Raw genomic sequence first — 7,774 nt, 5'->3', positions numbered from 1 at the left:
TACTATAAATTGCAGGTTTAGCAATGAAAGGAGACACAGAAATTGAAGGAATTAGAATAGTCAAAGAAGAAACTTAAGTTATCACTCTTTGCAGATAAAATGATGTTATACTTAGAGAATCCCAGAAAATCAAGTAAATACCTATTTGAAATAATAAGCAATTTTGACAAAATTGCAGGATATAAAATAAATCCACATAAATCATCTGCATTTCTATATATTACTACAAAAGTCCAACAGCAAGGCACAGAAAGAAAAATCCCATGAAAAGTTGTGGTAAATATTCTAAAATATTTGAGGATCTACCTCTCAACACAAATCCACAGACTATGTGAACACAATTACAAAACACTTTTCTCACAAATAAAGTCAGAGTTAAGTAATTGAGAAAATATCAGTTGCTCGTGGCAGACTGAGCTAATATAATACATACATACATACATATATACATACATACATATATATGCATATATACATATATATATATATATATAGTGAGAGAGAGAGAGAGAGAGAGAGAGAGAGAGAGAGAGAACCTTAGTAGAATTACAGCAAATGATCTCAGCTTTTTCAAACGAATATAATGTAAGATCTGCAAAACAAATATAGGGAATTAGCATAGATGACTGAAGAAAGAAAGAATCAATGAAAGAATAAAGTATTAAGTTTTTATGATGTTACTGTGTTAAGCAGTGGAGATACAACTAGGAAAGTAAGACAGTCTCTGGTCTCAAGGAATTCACTTTTTTCAAAAGTATCAAGTTTATTTGGGTACAACCCTTTGCAAAATGGGAAACATTGTTGGTAGTTGGGAGGTTGAGAAAAGAGGCAAGGGGGTTAGAAAATCAGGATGCTAGGTGAAAAGTGGTTTGAGTGGGAGAGGTATCCCTGAACTTCCTCTCCCCTATCACAGCTGGGCTCATACATGAGAATATGTCTTGAGTTATCTGAAGTGAATAATGCAAAGATTACAAACACATAAACACACACACACACACACACACACACACACACACACACACCAGATAACCCCTACCATTTATTTCCCATAACTACTAACTGTTTACTGACCAAGGCCAGGCTAAGGTTGGAGAAGGTATCAAGTTATGGGCTGAAGGAGACTTTTAATTAATTTGAAACCCATTGTTGATAAGTCAGAAAACATTTGTTCATGAGATGGGTTCCTAAGATCCAGTACTATGCTGACTCTGATACCAACAGATTACCACATGAGGTCACACAGAAACATGGATGTGTTAGACTCATAGAGTTAGACTCTCATTCATATACAGTCATGTCTTTAACACAAACTTATTACTTATTATCAGAGACACAACACAGTCCCTTCAACTATGAATATACATTCACAAGTTAGCCTCTGAGCTCTGTTCTCCCCAGAACAGGGTGTGATTGGGGAGGCAGTATGAATTCTTCCCTCCTGGATCTTACAAATAACTAAAGGAGTTTTTAAGCTGGAATGGACCCAGATCCTGGGGTCACCAACTGCCTCTGAGTCTCTGCAGCTTTTTGAACATCCTGCTTTGCCTCATTCTGGAGAAAGACTCTCCCAAGAAAATCAGGGGAACACAAACAAATGTACACACTTTGTTCTAATAGATGGGGATGTGTTGGTACCATGGAAATCTCCTCTGGACCTCTCCCCCTGATTCATACCAATCTTGAGTTTAAAGAAAATCGAGGGATGCTGGGACCTGAATAAACAATTTCTACAATTTCTAGCCCATAATGCCCACCACATACACACACACACACACACACACACACACACACACACACACACACACTATCCCTGGGGGGGGGGGGGGTGCGGATAATGCCCTAAAGTCCACATTGGTTACTGTGACAGATTGAGTCTCTGATTAACAGCCTGGAAGATACCCTCTTGCACCCCTATCCGTTTCTTCAGCCAAATAAAAACAAAATTTGTTAAAGATTCGCCATACTGGTTTCACTCTTAAGACATCTTACTATTTGTGATATTTGTACTGAAAGCCAACCAGACAGAATCTAAAGTAGATTGAACTGGAGCACCATCATTGAGACAAGAAAGATCTGATATACAAAAATACTGTGAGATGTATCTAGGGATGGTCCACTAGTCTGAGAGGAGAAGTCTAAGGAGGGTCTTGAGGAGGAGTCTAAGGAACATCATTTTGGGACTGGGGTGACTAGAAGTCAGACTCATGGGACTTTGATGGGATCAAGGGTGGAAAGCAGCCAGAGATAACAGATAAAGGGGGGCCAGGCTTTATTAAGGGTAACAGAGATTCCACCATGGAGGTAATAGAGGGCTTATGGCCTCAGGAAGTGCCAGATCAAGTGGGAAGATTCAGTTCAAGGAGGTTCCCAGAATCTGTACCCCATCATTAACCCCTCAAACAAATGAGACCCGAATTCTTTTGGGGTAAGGGGCAAATGTCTTAGCTTCTGAAACTACTTCCTGCTGGCAAGGGCTGTACAACTGTCCCCGCCTCTCTAGTTCCCATTCAAAGGGTACATAACCTGTGGGGTCATCTGAAAGTTGATGAGTTCTACTGTGGAAGAGACAAATCAGGCAAGGAGGTTAAGCAAGCAAGGACCAAACAGGCACATAAGGAGTGTAGAGAAAAGACAATTTACCTGGAGGGAATTAAAGATGACTACAGCTAGGCCAACACATAAAATGCCATGTTTGAAAAGGGAGTTTTTCTTTTTTCTTTTCTGTCAGATATCCACCTTTGAATCCAAATTACTCCATGAGCACATAGAACATGGAAAGCACATTTTGTGTCAGTAAAAGCATCAACTGGCCTGGGGTCAGTTGGTAAGGAATGGGTTAGGACTCCCAAACCCTGTCCTTTCCTTTCATCAGCATACAGAATGAAACGTTTTTCAAGATTAGGCAGAGCTAATGATGGAGTGGTAGTCATTTTATTTTTCAGTCTCAAAAGCTGTAGCCTGGTGGGGGCTCTACTCTAGAAGAAGTGAGTAAGAGCCTAGAGTAACAATTAATGGTAACAGTCCCTCCCAGGCATTTGATTTAATTGGATATTGACTACTATGTAGGAACATTTAAGGTCTTGGAGGCAAACAATGGCTGGGGTGACTTGATATTGTTCCCCAGAATTCTCTGAACGCAAATATTGGCTTAGTTGTCTCACACACTTGTAGTGGAATCTGGAGAGGCCCGATGAACAGAGGGAAAAGGGAGATAGGAGGCTTAACTGGAGAAAATTGCCTCCCCAGTTTAACCATCAGGTCTCTTCCCAATGAGGGGGCAGGGCAAGAGAAGAATATAAAGAAGGAGTATTCAAATAACAGATTCTCAAGTAGACAAAGGAGGGGGTATATCTGGAGATATCCCCTAATTTTTCCTTTGATGCCCATGACTCGATGGGTTAAACAGAGAACTAGCTATGATAAAGAGGGCAACTTTACCTTCAGCTCGGTTTTTGTCCAGGACTAGTCAAGAGAGATGGAGAAAGTGGGAGCACTACCAAGCCCGAGGCTCCCCTATCATTCTGAATTTTGAGAGAACTGGAGGACAGGTTACTGGAGGATGGCTCAACCATTTTTCCAACCTGAGGGACAATCCTTCTTCCAATATCCCTCCTGGTCACATGGGCAGAGCTCCACAGGTATCAGTTCCTGGAGCTCCCTGAGGGGGCACCCTGGAGGGGCATTCTTTGGACCAATGACCTTGTGGCATTGAAAACAGGTTTCCCCACTTCCCAAGTTTCTGGGCTTTCTCCAACAGGGTGCCTTGAAGGGATAATTGGGTCTTTTCCTGGTCACTGCAGCAACCAACAATTGAGCATGTATTCTGTCGCTAGCTCTTTGCCTATTTTCTCTTTCCTGTGCTTCAACTAGCTCTCTGTTGTTAAATACTCTAAAGGCAGTCTCCAGTATGTGGACCTGAAGTGTTGGGATCTCGTTTCCAATTTCTGCACTTTCCTCCTAATATCTTGGGCATACAGATTAATGAAATATATACTAAGGATTGCTGCCCCTTCTATAGAATCAGAATCTAAATTCGTATATTTCTAAATGGCTTCTACCATCTGGTCTTGGGAAAGGGCAGGTTTTTCCTTTTCTCCCTGAGTAATTTTGCCAACTTTTTGGAAATTTATTTGCTTCTGAAAAGCAGTCCTTAGGCCTTCTAAAAGGCAAATTACCATATGGTCTCTCTTTCTTCTACTGGGAACAGCAGCTGTTCCTGGGTGGTATTTTGTGGGGTCATTGCTATCCAAACAATCCCCAAATTAAAGGATATGCAAATCACTCCAAGGGAGCTTTAATTGTATGGATAAATTGCTAAAACCCTCAGTGAACTTAGTGAGGTCTTCTGAGTATCTCCTCAGTGTCTCTTTAACTTGAGTGAGTTCCAAATGGAGAATGGAACACGTACTCTAATTGTCCCACTAAGCAAGGCAGGCACTTCTCTCAGAGGAAAAATCCTTAAGGTACTTGTGGGGATAGGGGTTTGGGAGGGACATAGGAAGTCAATTGTTCTGAAAGAGTAGCTGGGAAATGCTGGCTGAACTGCATTAGACTGCAAGGCTGGCAAAGGAAAAAGTCAGCTGCTACTTGAGGAGCAGAAGGGGTCAGAGCAGGAGTTACCCCAGATTGCTGTGGGGATGTTGCTTGAGGTCTGCGTGGGTGTCACCTCAAGTGGAAGGGCAACAGAGGAAGACAAGACCCATGGCTGGGCCTGGGGGAGATTGGGGTAGGGATAGGAAATGAGAAGGTGGTGGGAATGGAGGCCAAGGGGAAGGCAGGGCTGAACCCTTGAGTGCCATAAGAAGGGGTCATACAACATGCCCAGTCGACCCCCATTGCCCTTTTATGAGATGACTGTCTACAAGCATCTTGCAATCTTTCCTGAGAACTAGGTTCTGAGATAGCTGGATGAAGGCCACTATGTAGGAAACTTCTACCCATTTTCATTCTCAGGGCAGTATAATTCTAACTTCAAGAGAGTATTATATTGTAAAGTCACAAAAATGAACCATGTATTGTGGTCCTCCAGTTGATACTGAGGCCAAACAGTATTACAAAAGAATACCAGCTTTTTTTTAAGTTCGTTAGAGAAACTGAACTTTTTTCCATTTTTGTAAAAGAAAATCCAATGATGAAATTTTGGGAATTGAAAAGAATTGCCCCATTATAGGCATGGGAGCTGGCAGTTTCTTCCTCCATAAAGGAGGATCTAAGAGAAACCCTAGAGAAACAAACAAAACAAGACCCCCCCAAAACCAACAAAATGATGCCTGAAGTTTTCTCAATTTCCTAGCACCAAGAGAATTGAAAGAATTGATCATACACTTCCAGAAAGGAAATTGGTCCTTGTCCTCCATGCTTCAGAAGTTGTTACCAGGTCCATGGCCTCCAACGTAACCACTGCACTGAGAACATGGGAGCGTCAAACTGAATATGAGACAGTCTTCTAGCTATCTGACTTACTGGAACTTGAGATGTCAGGCCAGACATACACCTCAAAGGTACTTGGAGAGCCAGAAGGGCATAGGGAGAGGGGGAGGCTTAAATACCTTCCAGTCTTGTCTGGAGAAGAACTTGAGATTTGCAATATTCTTGGTCAGGGAATATGTTGAGATTTGGGAACCACAATGTTGAGGTATGGGGTGTTTGAGACCACAAAATACCCATACCCCAAGTCCTATCCATGATGAATTCAACTCAAACCTTCTCTCAGTCAAAGAAAAACAAAGTTTCTTAAACATACGCCATATTGGGTTGACTTAAGATGCCTCACCATTTGTGATGCTTATATTGACAAGTGAGCCAGATAGAATCTGAACTAGATACAATCTGATCTAGATTGAATCTGAGTCAACCCCTACCCTTAATGGCCATGTATTTGCCATGATCTTTAGGACTTGATGGGAGGAGGGGACAAGTTCATTTTTGAGTTCTACGGGATACTAGAAGTGTATCCCCTGTCAACACAGTAGAGCAGAGAGCATGAGGGAGCAGTAGAGAAGGCAGAAGTGGTAGCACAGATGACATACTAAAACATCAGTGGCAGGAAGCTAAGGGTGGAGTGAGAGTTTAGAATATTGTATGAACCACACTCCAGTCAGAGTCCCTTGTTGAAGTAAACAGTCTCAGTGTTCGGGCTCTGCTTCTTCATCTCAGCTCTGAATTCAGGCTCTAGCTGGTTCACTGAAATGGAACTCCTCTGGGGGAAAAAGTGTGCAGCATAGGGGAATGGAAAACAACAGACAAATGCCAACTGGCCCCTCTTGCATAGGGGCCAAGAGTTATGGCTTTAACTTCAAGAAGTTTTTTTTTTTTTTTCTCAATTGCATTCATAATCAGAGGTTTTATGATCATAGCAGGCATGATCATGCCGATCTGGGTTGTCACCATCTGGAAGATGTCCAGCTGAGCCACCTTTGAAGAATAGTTCAACCTTTGAGAAAAAGCATCATTCACAGGGATCCCAACCAGCATCTGCCTCTGCCTCATCAGTGAGATGTTGATGCAATTGACAGCAGACTACTCTGTGAATGGGATGAAGCAGCTAGCCAGGCTAGGCAGATGTTGGGTGAGGGATGTGAGTCCCAGAAGAGTGGGCCCAGCTCCAGTGCAAGAGCTCATATAATCTGTTTGTTGTCACATCCCCATTTCTATCCTGACAGCAGTACTGAAGGACTGGTTCACCCACTGCCAGAACACCACTGTTAAAATATTCCCATAGAAGGTGAGCATGTACCCACTGATAATCATATTCATCAGCATTTGGGCTGACATTAATCCAATGAGATAAAGTTTTTCCCCAATGTCAGGATTGAAGGCTGAGTCATATTTATACCTGATCTTCCAGAGTTCATCTTCAGTAAGTCCAGGGGCCAAGAATCCTGCCCTGTAGTTCTCCACAATGGTTTGGGCATTATACAATGTATCATCATATAGTAGAAGATTCAAGGAGTTGATGACAGTGAAGAAATACTTAACTTGGACCACAAAGGTGACTAAGTCCCATCTAGGATCATGGATGTGGATGTCTAGAGGCAACTCATCCATCTTCTGATCAGGCCAGGGCAGTCATGTTGAAATCATGGCTCTGGATTGGGAGTTCACATTTGATTGGTAAAGATTACACTTAAGTAAGGTTATAACTGCAAATCAAATGGAGAAGTCTCATGGTCCTTAGAATACAATGGCAAGACTCACAATAATGGCCCTTTAATGTCATTTCTTAGTTTCTGATATTTAGCCATCTTACTGAGCCAAGGCCTTCAGTGAGAAGAACCTATTTTTCTCAGTCTTCAGTAGCTATACCTCTAGCACAGGCATGGGGAAGTTGCAGCCTTATGTGTGTATTCATTTTAATTATTTTTAGTGTTCTAAAATCACTACCATAAAACTTAGATTTTTTTCCCCCTACCTACCCACTATCACCAGCCTCCTTCCCCAAGACGGCTTACAATTCTATATAAGATCTACACATACGTTCCTATTGAATAAGGGAGTTGCAGTCTTAAAGCCACATGTGACCCTCTAGGTCCTCAATTTCAGCCTTCTGGCTAAGTCTGAACTTCAAGGAGGAAATTATATAAATTAAGGAATTTGAAGAAAAGAACTTAATAAAAGTTCTGTAAAACTTGGACTCAGTCAAAAAGCCACAGCCAAAGACCTGGAGGATCACATATAGCCTCAAAGCTGTAGGTTCCCCTTCCATGCTCTAGCCAATACAGTAGCAAATTCCAGGCTAGATAGTACCTGGAGTTGCTTCTCAAGAATAATGACT

The 7,774-nt window shown here is 41.9% G+C and overlaps 1 pseudogene; it reads right to left on the bottom strand.

The window, feature by feature from the left end:
• Nucleotides 1-6,097: 6,097 nt before the first annotated feature.
• Nucleotides 6,098-7,056, bottom strand: LOC140498572 (sideroflexin-3 pseudogene; annotated as a pseudogene).
• Nucleotides 7,057-7,774: the final 718 nt, after the last annotated feature.

This window comes from Notamacropus eugenii, chromosome 4, assembly GCF_028372415.1.
Source record: "Notamacropus eugenii isolate mMacEug1 chromosome 4, mMacEug1.pri_v2, whole genome shotgun sequence".
Classification (NCBI taxonomy): Eukaryota; Metazoa; Chordata; class Mammalia; order Diprotodontia; family Macropodidae; genus Notamacropus; species Notamacropus eugenii.
This window is presented reverse-complemented; position numbering and strand designations above follow the sequence as displayed.